Raw genomic sequence first — 15405 nt, forward strand, 5'->3', positions numbered from 1 at the left:
CCAGGGCCTGATGGAATATTCCCCGGGCTGCTCCATGAGGTGAGGGAAGAGATTGCTGAGCCTCTGGCTAGGATCTTTATGTCCTCGTTGCCTACGGGAATGGTACCGGAGGATTGGAGGGAGGCGAATGTTGTCCCCTTGTTCAAAAAAGGTAGTAGGAATAGCCCAGGTAATTATAGACCAGTGAGCCTTACGTTTGTGGTGGGAAAGCTGTTGGAAAAGATTCTTAGAGCTAGGATCTACAGGCATTTAGAGAATCATGGTCTGGTCAGGGACAGTCAGCATGGCTTTGTGAAGGGCAGATCGTGTCTAACAAGCCTGATAGAGTTCTTTGAGGAGGTGACCAGGCATATAGATAAGGGTAGTGCAGTGGATGTGATCTATATGGATTTTAGTAAGGCATTTGACAAGGTTCCACACGATAGGCTTATTCAGAAAATCAGAAGGCATGGGATCCAGGGAAGTTTGGCCAGGTGGATTCAGAATTGGCTTGCCTGCAGAAGGCAGAGGGTCGTAGTGGAGGGAGTACATTCAGATTGGAAGTTTGTGACTAGTGGTGTCCCACAAGGATCAGTTCTGGGACCTCTACTTTTCATGATATTTATTAACGACCTGGATGTGGGGGTAGAAGGGTGGGTTGGCAAGTTTGCAGAGGTTGGTGGTGTTGTAGATAGTGTAGAGGATTGTCAAAGATTGCAGAGAGACATTGATAGGTTGCAGAAGTGGGCTGAGAAGTGCAGATGGAGTTCAACCTGGAGAAGTGTGAGGTGGTACACTTTGGAAGGACAAACTCCAAGGCAGAGTACAAAGTAAATGGCAGGATACTTGGTAGTGTGGAGGAGCAGAGGGATCCATGTCCACAGATCCATGAAAATTGCCTCACAGGTAGATAGGATAGTTAAGAAAGCTTATGGGGTGTTAGCTTTCATAAGTTGAGGGATAGAGTTTAAGAGTCGCGAGGTAATAATGCAGCTCTATAAAACTCTGGCTAGGCCGCATTTGGAGTGCTGTGTCCAGTTCTGGTCGCCTCACTATAGGAAGGATGTGGAAGCATTGGAAAGGGTACAGAGGAGACTTACCAGGACGCTGCCAGGTTTAGAGAGTATGGATTATGATCAGAGATTAAGGGAGCTAGGGCTTTACTCTTCGGAGAGTAGGAGGGTGAGAGGAGGCATGATAGAAGTATACAAGATATTAAGAGGTATAGATAGAGTGGATAGCCAGCACCTCTTCCCCAGGACACCACTGCTCAATACAAGAGGACATGACTTTAATGTAAAGGGTGGGAAGTTCAAGGGGAATATTAGAGGAAGGTGTTTTACTCAGAGAGTGTTTGGTGCGTGGAATACACTGCCTGAGCCAGTGGTGGATGCAGATACACTAGTGAAGTTTAAGAGACTACTAGACAGGTATATGGAGGAACTTAAGGTGGGGGGTTATATGGGAGGCATGATTTGAGGGTCGGCACAACAATGTGGGCCAAAGGGCCTGTACTGTGCTGTACTGTTCTATGTTCTATGTTCTAATCTTCCTTACGCTGAGGCGGGTGAAATGGGGGGAAGCAGTAGTGGGCAGGCAGGTTTACGGTCAGACAATGATGGGAGGCTGGACTCTAAAGTAACTGGGCATGAAGCTGAGCTCAATCAAGTGACATGGCGACCTGAGTTGGTGAGAGGCACAAGTAATGGACAGGGAGGTGCCTTCTCATGTTGACAGGAAAGAGGCCAGGGTCTGAAACTGAAGAAGTAGATCATGGGTAAGGAGATCTCATAAAGTCAGGAACCCCCAGATCGATTTGCCTATGTCGCACTGGGTGAACAGAAAATGGCGCCTATCCCTTTGGTGAGATATGTCACTGCCAGTTACACCTGGATCAGAGGTCACGATATCATGAAATTTCTGTGAGGATTTGTATTATTCATGAAGGGTGATAAATTATCTCAAAGTCAGGAGGACATGGCTAGTTTTGGTGGGGGGAGAGTGTAACATCCTGGTAAAGGATTAACTGCTAATATTCCAATGTATTTCATGTAATGGTCTTTCTGTAGAAGCAGAGTCTGGGTTATGGTTAGAGATAACGGATACTTTGGAATGTGAGCCAACCAATCAGGGGAACGGGTTTTTTTTGTGCCTAGCACCGGTGTGAGCTTTGCACATTTGACTGTTTAATTATAATGGGCCTTTGTTGTTTTTTTTTACCTTAATTTCTTTACTAACCCTTTAGTTAAGTTAACATTCACAAATATAATTCCTTTAATCGTATGCAGTGTGCAGTCTGTTGTTTCTTGGCACTGAGTTGTAACAGGGTAGCAAATTACACGGCAATCCACACACGCCGGGGTTTTGGGTGTGAGAGCCATCCCAATCTCATGGATTTGGTGGGACCTGACTGTGCATGCCCTAGACTTGTGCAGCCCAAGAAAACCAGGTTTCAGGTGAAATATTTAAGGGGAATTGGAGAGCATTATCTGAATGATGGGGATCCTTCATAATGGATGCTTCTTTCCTGCAACAATGCTCCATGTAGATGTACTCAGTAGTACGAGGGCCTTTACCGTGATGGACTGGGCTGTATCCACTACTTTTTGTAGGCTTTTCAGTTCAAGGGCATTGGTGTTTCCATTCCAGGCAGTGATGCAGCCAGTCAATATACTCTCCACCACACATCTGTAGAAGTTTGTCAAGCTTTTAGATGACATGCTAAATCTTTCTAACCTCTAACAAAGCAGGGGCACTGCCATGCTTTCTTTGTAATGGCAGCTACTTGTGGGAATCAGGACAGAATCTCTGAAATGCCCAGGAATTTGAAGCTTCTGACCCTCTCCAACTCTGATCCACCAATGAGTACAGGCTCAGGGTTTCTGCCTTTTGTAGTCAATAATCAGCTCCTTGGTCTTGCAAACTTGATGTGTTGATTGGTCTAATCCTGCTCCTATGTCTCATGGTGTTACAGTCTTAGTCCATGCAGGCTCTAAGGCAATCCCATTCCCACACCTATTTCCCTGTAACCTATTCCCCTTCACTTATTCTCCTGACAACCTGCTGTCAGGGAAGCTCCTCACTTCAGCAGTGGGTTCAAGAACAGGAGAATGTAGAATGAAGGGTCTTGGCATGAAATATCAACAGTTTATTCCTTCCCTTAGATGCTCCTTGTCCTGCTAAATGCCTCTAGATTTTGACTGTGTTCTTGTAGAATCAAGATATTTGCTAAATAAACTAGGAGTGATGAAAGGAAATATTTTTACACTTCAATTATTTAAGGTCTGGAGGGAAATGTCTGTTGGAAGAGTGGAGGCAGATTCATATGTTATATTCACTCAAGAGTGACGTGTACCCAGAGTCCTCAGGAATGTGACATTCACAAATCGGACACTATTTACATAGAAAGGACAATATTTCCAAATGTCTCAGCCATTTCTTTGTTTCCAACCACAATTTTAACACCGAATCTCTCATAACCTAGATAAGGGGCAGGGAAAGTGAACAGTCCCACTTCTATCATTCCCAAGGTCACGGACACAGGGTCACCATGAAAAACAGTTATTCCTTTCACCCTCATGACATTATTGTAACACAGACAATGACTTAGGCTTTTGCTAAATACAGAGGTGTTGAGACATGACCACTTAGCATGTCATATCACAAGGCCACTGTGACACAAGCGGGACGCATCACAATGAGATGCATCATCACCACCAGATTCAAACTCTGGTTACTTGGAGACCAGACACAGATAATGCAATAATGTGGATGCCAACTGCCGTAAAAACTCTAAGAAGAAGAAGAAGACCAGAGGCAGATATATGCAAGGCAGGAAGTATGTATGGTGGCTACGTATCAAAGCAGGTTCAGGGAAGGAAGGAATACTATGGATCCAGTGTTGTGTCCAGAGGATGAAATAAGAAAAGCTCAAGTAAATAAAGAGACAGTGGTTGCAGTTTTTTTTTCATGTTGAGAAAACTTATGATATGTTACGGAAAGAGGGGCTCCTAATCAAGCTACTTTTATAGGGAATTGGTGGGGGGTGATGTTCAATTGGGTTAAGGACTTCTTAAATGGGAGAACTATTCAGGTGAAGATAGGATCAGAGCTATCAAGCCAGTGTGTTGTAGAAAACGGGTTGCCTCAGGGGAGTGTAGTGAGTCCAACTTTTTTCCCCATTTTAATAAATTATATATTTATAAATATTCCAATGGAAGTGGGGAGGTCATTGTTTGCAGGTGATGGGGCTTTGTGGAAAAGAGGGAGAAATATTGAACGTATAGTTACAAAAATGCAAGATGGAATTAATCAAGTTGAAGAGTGGCGGACAAAGTGGGGTGTTAAATTTTCAGTGCAGAAGACAAAAGCCATGTTCCTTACAAGGAAACAGTTCAGGGGACTTAATATTAATCTATATGGAAGTAACCTGGAGAGTTGAAAGTTTTCAGTTTTTGGGAGTGCACTTGAGATTAACATGGAGAGAACATGTTAGATATGTAGTTAGTAAATGTGAAAATGTGATAAATGTCATGAGGTGTCTTGCTGGATTGGAATGGGCTGCTGATTTTGCATCACTGAAATATATTTATGTAGCATTAATAAGATCAAGATTAGACTATGTAAGTATTGTATACAGGTCAGCAGCAAAATCTGTGCTGGCAGAACTGAATATTGTGCAAGCTCGGGCTCTAAGGGTGTGCTAGGGAGCGGTTAGAACTTCCCCAGTGTGTGCACTCCAAGTTGAGCCAAATGAAATGCCATTGGGGCTGCGGCGTAAACAGCTGGAGGCCAATTACTGGATTAATTTAAGGGGGCATGGTGATAGCCATCCTACAAAAAGGGTGTTGCAGACATGCTGGGAGAAGGAGAGGACACAAAAAGAAAGTTTTGGCTGGACAGGAAAGCAAACGGCAAAAGATATGGGTGTATTCGATAAAGAGTTTTGTGCAAGTGTGGTGTGGCCTGTTAGACCTTTCTGGGTATTAGAAAATCCCTCTGTAGATTTGGAATTGCTTAAGATTAAGCACAGTAATAAGACTGCTGATATACTCAGTGAATATCATACTTATAGGGAATGTAAATATAAAGGCATACAGATTTTTACCGATGGATCAAAGGATCCAGAAACAGGTGCAACAGAATCTGCAATTGTTGTACCAAGTTATCGAGTGGAAATTAGCAAGAGAACACCCGATTGCTTGAGTGTATATGCAGCTGAAATGTTTGTCATGTTGTTAGCACTAGAATGGAGTGAGCTGGTTGATTGTAATAATATTGTGATGTGTAGCAATTCTGTATCAGCCCTTGCAAGCATTAAGGTGTGTCACCAGGATCTGCTTTATGAAATCCTGTTTGCAAATTCAAGACTGGCTAGACAAGGCAAAAATATCGCATTCATGTGGGTTCCAGCACATTCGGGTATTATGGGAAATGAGACAGGGAGATAGGCTGGCAAAAACAGCAGTCAAAAAAGGATCTGTAGAGGTCAATATTAAACTATCAAAATCAGAGGGGAAGAGCATAGTGTGGAGAAGGATAAATCAACAGTGGCAGCAGCATTGGAATAGAGCAGTAAAAGGAAGACATTTACATTCAATTTAGAACAGAGTAGATATGGGAAGAAGTAGGAGAGTAAAGCAGAAGGAGCAAGTAATTATAAGTAGATTGTGAATTGGGCACAGCAACCTTAATGGCACTCTGGCCATCATAAATAAGCATCCAACAGGTTTTTGCAATCTATGTCAAGAGACTGAAACAGTAGAGCATATCCTTATTTCATGCTGGAAATTTGCACAGGAAAGGCAACAAATGTTACAACAATTACGCAAAATAGGATTGGTAGAGAACAGTGTTAAAGGTTTATTGGAATATGGGGAGAGTGATCAGGGAGGAAATGGTTGTTTAGTTTTTTAAGGGCAACGGGACTGGAAAGACGGCTTTAAAGTGAATGGACAATGAGGGACAATAAATCCTGAAGATGGTAGTAATGCAACAGTGTGGATACCAACTGCTGTAAAAACTCAAGGAAGAAGAAGGATTCTTGCATATCTACATAGATAGTTCAGAAGATCCAGTGACAAGTCATTCAGGTGTTTCTGTTTATGCTCCAGAATTTCAGGACGAACAATTAGTGAGGTTGTGCATGACATCAGAATGAGAGTGTGGTGAAAATGAGAGTTGTCTGAGGTTATAATGGAATGGAGACCACCTGGGAAAATGGGCCAAGGAATGGCAGGTGGAACTTAACTGGGCAAGTACAAGTTTGGGAAGTTAACCAGAGTAGAATATGCAGAGTGAATGACAGGGGCCAGGGAGAGTTGTAGAACAGAGAGACCGAGGAATAGAGGTACAGAATTCCCTGAAAGAGGCGCACAGGTAGACAGGGTAGTGAAGAAGGTGTGGATGGATTCTCATGCTGTGTAAGTCTTTGACTGTCAGTGTAAATGGTCCTGTCATTGTCTAGTTGTAAGCCGATGGATTTACTTTCTCTTTCTTCTGCCAGAGCAACAAGACTGTCAGAGGATTGCGAAGTTTTAAAACCAACAGAAGCCAACTAAAAGAAGATATAAGGATGGAAAAGATGGAATACGAAGGTAAGCTAGCCAATAATATGAAAGAGGATACCAAAAGTTTCTTCAGATATACAAAGAGAATAGATATGAGACCATTATAAAATGATGCTGGAGAAGTAGTAATGAGATACCAGGAACTGGCAGATGAACTGAAAAATTATTTTGTATGAATCTTCACTGTGGAAGACACTAGCAATATACAGAAGTATGAATGTATCAGGGGCTGAAGTGAGTGAAGTTGCCATTACCAAGAAGAAGGTTCTTAGGAAACTGAAAGGTCTGGTAGATAAGTCTCCTGGATCAGATAGCCTACACCCTAAGGTTCTGAAAGTGCTGGGTGAAGAGATTGTAGAGGTAAGTGTAATGGTCTTTCAAAAATCAATGGACCCTGACATTGTTACAGAGGACTGGAAAATTGCAAATTTCACAAATTTCGCGACACATGCCGATGATAATAAACATGATTTTGACTTCATGAGGGGAGAAAGACAGAAGAAAGGAGATTATAGGATAATTAGTCTGACCTCAGTGGTTAGGAAGATGTTACATTCATTTGCTAAGGATATGGTTTCAAGGTAAATGGAGGCACATGATAAAGTATATCAAAGTTTGCATGCTTCCCTTAAAGGGAAGGTCCTGCCTTACAAATTTATTAGAACTTTTTGAGTAAATTACATGCAGGATAGACAAAGGAGAAATGCTGTTTGTTGTGTACTTAGAATTTCAGAATGCCTTTGACAAGGTGCCACTCATGAAGATACTTAATAAGTTAAGAGCCCATGGTATTACAGGAAAGATATTCACATGGATAGAGCATTGGCTGATTGGCAGATGGCAAAGAGTGGGAGTAAAGGAAGCCTTTTTTTGGTTGGCTGCTGGTGACGTGGTGTTCCACAGGAGTCTGTGTTGGGACCACCTCTTTTTATGATGTAGGTCAATAATTTGGATGATGGAATTGATGGGTTTCTGACCAAAAATATGGACATTATGAAGACAGGTGGAGGGGCAGGTAATGTTGAGGAAGCAGGGAGGCTGCAGAAGGATTGAGACAGATTAGGGGAATGGGTAAAGAAGTGGCAGATAGATTATAGTGTCAGGGATTGTATGACCATGCACTTTGGTAGAAGAAACAAAAACATACACTATTTTCTAAATGCACAGAAATTTCAAAAGTCTTGGGTCCTTGTACAGGATTGCCTAAATGTTAATTTGTAGGTTGTGTCGGTGGTGAGAACAAATGCAATATTAGTATTCATTTCGAGAGGATTAGATTATAAAAGCAAGGATGTAATGTTAAGGTCTCATTTGAAGTATTATGAGCAGTTTTGGGCTGCTTATTTAACAAAGGATGTGCTGATATTGGAAAGGGTTCAGAGATAGTTCATGAAACGTTAATTTAGAATAGAGATGAGGAGGAATTTCTTTATCCAGAGAGTGCTGAATTTGTGAAATTCATTGCCACAGGCAACTGTGGAGGCCAGGTCATTGAGTATAATTAATGGAGAGTTTGATAGATTCTTGATGAGTTAGGATATTAAGGGTTACTGGGAGAAGGCAGGAACTTGGGGCTGAGAGGGAAATGGCAGAGCAGACTCGATGGGCCAAATGGCTTAATTCTGCCCCTATATCTTATGGCCTAACATACAGAGTGCATGACAGGGCTTAAGGAGAGTGGTAGAACAGGGAGACCGATGGTTTACAAGTACAGAGTATCCTAAAAGTGGCAAGTGGACAGTTCAGGTTTTTTGAACTCTAACCAGGTTATTATGTTGATTTATTTCTAATTTTATAAGTTGCCATTTCTGTGTGCCGATGTGTGTTTGTCATTCCAAATAGTTCTGCCTGAATTAGTTTGGTCTGATTGTTTCTTTGTGAAAATTGATAATGGGAGTTTCCCTTGTTGGACGTTCATGTCCAGTCTTCATGATCCTGCATCGGCAACTTAACCAACCCTGCTCCAGCACTAGGCTCAGGTCAGCATTGCTCAGAGTTACCACACTGGCACTGGAGAGGACCCAGTCCATGTGGTCAATTCTGGCCAAAGGTAGCCAGGGGCATATAAACGTTCCTCATATGTTAACTCTGTCAGGGGCATATAAACGTATCATATAAACGTTCCTCATATGTTAACTCTGTCATTCCCAGAATCATTCTACGTCTGTAGTTTATTTTGAGGAGCTGAACTACAACAGTTAAGCTGCTTTGTTTTAATCCTCTGTTGGCTCGATCCACGGCAATTGTTACTCTCATGGACTTGGTTGTGTTAATTTGTCAGTGAATCAGAAGTACAGGTTTCCCCCGCCATCCAAAGGTAGAGAGTTCCTATGAAACGGTTCGTAAGCCAAAATGTCGTAAAACGAAGAAGCAAGTACCATTTACTTATATGGGAAAATTTTGTGAGTGTTCGTAGACCCAAAAATAACCTACCAAATCATGCCAAATAACACATAAAACCTAAAATAACAGTAATATATAATAAAAGCAGGAATGATAAGATAAATACACAGCCTATATAAAGTAGAAATACATTTCCACAATCATTACTGCACTGTTCTCTGCAGCGAAAATCTCACGCAAGCGCTGTTGGCAAAAATACCTTCTCCAGTAACCTTTAAGCTATGAAACTGCCAAATCATACCAAATAACATGTAAAAATACACAGCCTATATAAAGTCGAAATAATGTATGTACAGTGTAGTATCACTTACCGGAATTGGTTCAGCGCCGAGCACACTGATGATGGTGTGTTAGGCTGAGTCGTCGGAGTTTGGGTGGTGCAGTGGCCCCCACTCTCCAGGCCGCCGACAGATACCGAACCGCGAAGCATGCAGTGGTACAGCGGTAGCTGGGAGGCACACAGCACATCTTTAAGAAAAAAGCCGAAGTAAACATGCTAATTAATTAGGTGCTGCCTGGCACATAATTGTCGGCCCAGATCAGTGCCGATTTCCGAATGCGTCGTCTCTGATCTGAACCGACAATTATGTGCCAGGCGGCACCTAATTAATTAGCATGTCTATTTCGGCTTTTTTCTTAAGGATGTGCTGTGCGCCCCCCCAGCTACCGCTGCATTCTCCACGAATCGCGGGGTGGTGGGATACTGGTGTGTCATCTCGTCGTCTGTTTCCGTTAGAACAGGCAGGTCATCTTCTCCTATAACTGCCCGCCTCAATGTCGAAAGTCAAGGTTCATCGTCTGCTGTGGCTGATGCGGAAGGCTTGCTTGACTGCTGAGCCTCGCGCATTTTTCTATCATACAGTTCTTTGTAAGGACTCAAACCATCCTGCAAATATCCCCTAAACCTACGTACCCTTTCAAAATTAAAGTCGTACTTTATCATTGCAGCGAAAATCTCACGCAGTTGCTTCACGTTCAGTTCCCGGACAACTTCACTTTCGGTCCGTTTGCTACTGCATTCAGTTTCAATTGTTATCTTTTCCTGTTCCAATTGCATCAGCTCTTCATCTGTCAGTTCTTGGTCATGGGATGCCAAAACCTCTTCAACATCATGTTCGTCAGCTTCCACAAGCCACACTCACTTAGTCCTTATTTCGTTCACCATGATCGAAACGCTTAATTATGTCTAGTTTTACGCTAAGTGTATCACCCTTACGAGCTCTGTTAGGCTTTTCCAATACCTTAGAGCTCATCTTGCAAACAGCTGCTCACAGGCATGTGTTTAAGCAATGCCGTTCCGAATCTGAGGGAGAGCGCTGCCTTTTATCGCGCGCTGATTTTTTTTCGTAACAGTGAAAACACCTTCTGAAAGCGAAAGCAGGGTAGTAATGTAGGTCTTTCGTAACAGTAAGGTTTCATAAAGCGAATGTTCAAAAGCGGTGGATACCTGTACCATACTTTTCCATGACACTGACTGAGTATTCAATAATGAATTTTCAAGAATCACTAGATTTTGGAATGGTTCCAAGAACAGGAAAATTGAAAATGTCACTCCACTCTTTAAAGAGGGAGGGAGAAAGAAGAAAGGAAGTTATAGGCTAGTTAGCCTGACTTCAGTGGTTGGGAAAATGTTAGAGTCCATTATTAGACCATAAGACAAAGGAGCAGAAGTCAGCCATTCAGCCCATCGAGTCTGTTCCGCCATTTTATCATGAACTGATCCATACTCCCATTTAGTCCCACTCGCCCGCCTTCTCACCATAACCTTTGATGCCCTGGCTACTCAGATACCTATCAATTTCTGCCTTAAATACACCCAATGACTTGGCCTCCACTGCTGCCCGTGGCAACAAATTCCATAGATTCACCGCCCTCTGACTAAAAAAATTTCTTCGCATTTCTGTTCTGAATGGGCGCCCTTCAATCCTTAAGTCATGCCCTCTCGTACTAGACTCCGCCATGATGGGAAACAACTTTACCACATCCACTCTGTCCATGCCTTTCAACATTCGAAATGTTTCTATGAGGTCTCCCCTCATTCTTCTAAACTCCAAGGAATACAGTCCAAGAGGGGACAAACGTTCATTATATGTTAACCCTCTCATTCCTGGAATCATTCTAGTGAATCTTCTCGGTACCCTCTCCAACGTCAGCACATCCTTTCTTAAATAAGGAGACCAAAACTGCCCACAGTACTCCAAGTGAGGTCTCACCAGCGCCTTATAGAGCCTCAATATCACATCCCTGCTCCTATACTCTATTCCTCTAGAAATGAATGCCAACATTGCATTCACCTTCTTCACCACCGACTCAACCTGGAGGTTAACTTTAAGGGTATCCTGTACGAGGACTCCCAAGTCCCATTGCATCTCAGAACTTTGAATTCTTTCCCCATTTAAATAATAGTCTGCCGGTTTATTAAACGTGAGGTTTTGGGGTACTTGGAGGTGCATGATAAAATATGCCAAAGTCGGCATGGTTTCTTAAGAGGAAATCTTGCCTGAGAAATCTGATGGAATTTATGGAGGAAATAACAGGCAGGATAGACAAAGGAGACTCAGTCGATGATGACAAATGGACATTCATGTGGTTTTTGACAAGATGCTGCACATGAGACTGTTTAACAAGATATGGTATTACAGGAGAGATAGTAGCATAGGTAGAAGATTGTTTGACTGGCAAAAGGCAAAGAGTTGGAATAGTGCCTGCCAGTTTTCACTGGCTGCCGGTAACTAGTGGTGATCGGCAGGGTTCAGTATTAGGACTGCTTCCTTTCAGGTTACATGTCAGTGAGTTGGATGACAGAATCTATGGCTTTGTACCCAAGTTTGCAGATGTACAAAGGTAGATGCAGGGTAGATAGTTTAAAGCAAGCAGGGTATCTGCAGAAATAATTGGACAGATTGGGAGAATAAGCAAAGAAGCAGCAGATGAAATATATTGTAAGAAAATATATAGTCATGCACTTTGGTAGGAGGAATAAAGGTGTGGACAATTTTCTAAATAGGTAGAACATTCAGAAATCAGAGGTGCAAAGGAACTTCCATAGATTTCCCTAAAAGTTAACTTGAAGGTTCAGTTTAAAAAAAATATAAACACGAGGAATTCTGCAGATGCTGGAAATTCAAGCAACACACATCAAAGTTGTTGGTGAACGCAGCAGGCCAGGCAGCATCTCTAGGAAGAGGTACAGTCGACGTTTTGGGCCAAGACCCTTTGTCAGGACTAACTGAAGGAAGAGCTAATAAGAGATTTGAAAGTGGGAGGGGGAGGGGGAGATCCAAAATGATAGGAGAAGACAGGAGGGGGAGGGATGGAGCCAAGAGCTGGACAGGTGATTGGCAAAGGGGATATGAGAGGATCATGGGACAGGAGGCCCAGGGAGAAGGAAAAGGGGGAGGGGGGGCAAACCCAGAGGATGGGCAAGGGGTATAGTCAGAGGGACAGAGGGAGAAAAAGGATAGAGAAAGAATGTATGTATATAAATAAATAACAGATGGGGTACGAGGTGAGGTGGGGCATTAGCGGAAGTTAGAGAAATCAATGTTCATGCCAAGGTTCAGTTGATTGTAAGGAAGGCAAATGCAGTGTTGGCATGATAAGGCTTTAGTCAGACCACATTTGGAATAGTGTGAGCAGTTTTAGGCCCCCTGTTAAAGAAAAGTTGTGCTGGCATTACAGAGGTTCCAAAGAATGTTCACATGAATGATTCCATGAATGAAAGGATTAATGTTTGAGGAGCACTTGAACACTCTGGGCCTGTACTCTATGGAGTTTGGATGAATGAGGGGGATCTCCTGAATGAAGCGAATATTGAAAGGATTAGATAGAGTGGATATGAAGACAACTTTCAAATAATCTGTGAGTCTAGGGCCAGAGCGGATGGCCTCAGAGCAGAGGATGTTCATTTAGAACAGAGATGAGAAGGAATTTCTTCAGCCAGAGGGTGGTGAATCTGTGGAATTCATTACCACAGATGGCTGTGGAGGCCAAGTCATTGTGTATATTTAAAGCAGAGGTTGTTAGGTTTTTGGTTAGTCAGGGTGTCAAAGATTATGGGGAGAAGGCAGGAGAATGGGCTAGAGATGGAAAACCAATCAGCCATGATGAATTGACAGAGCATCTCAACTGCTGAATAGCCAAATTCTGCTCCTATGCCTTATGGTCTTATTGAAGACATTAGTGAGGCTACTCTTGGAGTATTGTGTTTAGTTTTGGTCGCTCTGCCATTGGAAGATGCTGTTAATTTGGACGGAATGCAGAGGAGACTTACGAGACTTTTGAGTTATGGAGAGAGGTTGGGCAGATTGGGACTTCATTTCTTAGTGTGCAGGAGATTAAGGTGTGACTTTACACGGGTTATAAAGTCATAAGGGACGCAGATGGGCTGAATGAAGGCAGTCTTTTTCCCCACGTTTGGGGAAGCAAGAACCAGGGGGCACAGGATTAAAGTGAGAGGGGAAAGATTTAATGGAGACCCAAAGTGAAAATTATTAACCCAGAAGGCGGTGCAAATATGGAACAAGTTGTCAGAGGAAGTGGTTGAGGCAGGAACATACATTAACAACATTTAAAAGACACTTGGACAGGTACATGGATAAGAAAGGTTTAGAGAGGTACAGACCAAGTGCATGCAGATGGGACTGGCTCAGATGGAGATCCCTCCAACCCCTTTCCCTCTTCACTCTGCCTTCTGCCTTCTCTACTCTCATGTCATCCAGTTCAAGAATATATATTCACTTAAGAATAATGATGTCACAACAGGTCCATCAACAACCACAGGATATCGATAACATTGACGAATGCTTCCAGACCACTCTCTGTGATTGGCTCCAGGATGATGACATCACTGACTAAATTGACCAATCCCATGGCTCTGATTGGTCCCAGAGCTCTAACATTTCAACAGGTTCTGCACTAATGGTCCTGTGATTGGCTCTGGGTTTTTTCCACGGTGATGGTGATTGGTTCCAGAGCTCTGATATCCCAGTGCAATCTGACCAATTTCACCTTTATGATGGACTCCACCAGTGGCTCTGTTAGCTCCTAGCCTGCTTCACTGGTGATTGACTCATTCCCTGTAACCCAGCAATGGGCTTCTCTCCAGCCCTCACCTCTCTCTCATGGGCAGTACTTCAGCAACAACATCAGCTTTTGTCTTCTGTGCACTGCCATCATCCATTGGCTCACCTGCATCAGCATCACTGAATGGCTCCTACCCTATAACACTGCTGATTAGCTCAAATAAGAATCCCTACTGGGTTATCTCATTGGCTGGCATATCATTGGACTCCAACCCAACACCTTTGTATGGCAACACCAATGTGCTCATCACAATTCCAATGCAACAGCCCCGATTGTCCCATTGATTGACACCAGGATGTCACCTGTGATTGGCTTGTTGTCAATTTCAGTATGACTTTGCAAATTGGATCCTCCAGTGATCCAAGAATGACAACACCAATTGGTTCACTAAACAATTCAACTCAGGTGGCACTTCCAATGACTCAAGTACAATACCATCAACTGGCTCCTTTGAAGACTCAGGCATGGTGCCACTGATTGGCTCATCCCCTGGGTTAGCTCGGTGTCAGCCAATGAGCTCACAAAACAACTTAGATTAGATCATGCTGGTTGGCTGATTGAATGATCAGTGTTGACTAATCCGGGAGCACCTCAAAAACTCCACCGGTGACGCCATCTCTTCGGCCCCTAGCCCCACACCCTCCCCTCCCTCACATTCCACAAACCCCCACCTCTACCCGAACACTGTCCTGGCAGTCCTTGCTGCCACTGCCTGGGCACTCCAGTGAGAGAGCACCTCCCTCCTCCTCCCTCATCCCTACTGTTCTCTCCCCCTCCCCTCACACTTCCCTTCACCTCCATCTCCTACCCTCCCCTCCCACACACCCTCTCTCCACACCCTTTCCCTCCCCTCCATCCCCCACCCCTCCTACACACTTACCCCATCCCCTCCCCACCACATTCCCCCCTCTGGAACCTTGTGAGGGAGCCATCATTCCATACTCCTCCCTCCCATTCCTCCTCACTCCCCCTTCCATAATCCATCCCCCATCCTTTCACTCTTCATTCCCCTCCCCATCCCCTACCCCTCTCCCTACACCTTACTCCCCTCCTCTTCTCCCTTCCCCTCTCCTTCACCCTATCTCTCTTCCTTCATCCTCCCCCTCCCTGCCCCTCACTCCTCTCCCCTTTCTCCCTCACCTACCTTCCATCCCCCCAGCTGTGTGTGTGAGAGAGACCTCCTCTCCCCTCCAGCCTCCTCCCTCCATCACCCATGCCTCCTTTCACCCAATGCAAGACTCGTTTCCACCATAACCCCAGCAAGCTCCGCAACTCCATGTGGGCACCACGAATCCCAGGCATACAACAACCCTCGTATGCACAGCCGCCCTCATCCTCACCGTAATCCTCCAGTCATCACAATCCTGAT

At 43.8% G+C, this 15405-nt stretch overlaps 1 long non-coding RNA gene across 2 annotated transcripts in view; it reads left to right on the forward strand.

Moving 5' to 3' along the window:
- Nucleotides 1–15405, forward strand: part of LOC134344900 (uncharacterized) — a 301299-nt gene that overhangs the window by 42978 nt on the left and 242916 nt on the right. For both annotated transcript variants that reach the window (XR_010017556.1, XR_010017555.1), the window contains exon 2: nt 6485–6575. This is a non-coding gene — a long non-coding RNA (uncharacterized LOC134344900). The remainder of the gene's footprint in view (nt 1–6484; nt 6576–15405) is intronic.

The sequence above is a fragment of the Mobula hypostoma genome, chromosome 4, assembly GCF_963921235.1.
Source record: "Mobula hypostoma chromosome 4, sMobHyp1.1, whole genome shotgun sequence".
Classification (NCBI taxonomy): Eukaryota; Metazoa; Chordata; class Chondrichthyes; order Myliobatiformes; family Myliobatidae; genus Mobula; species Mobula hypostoma.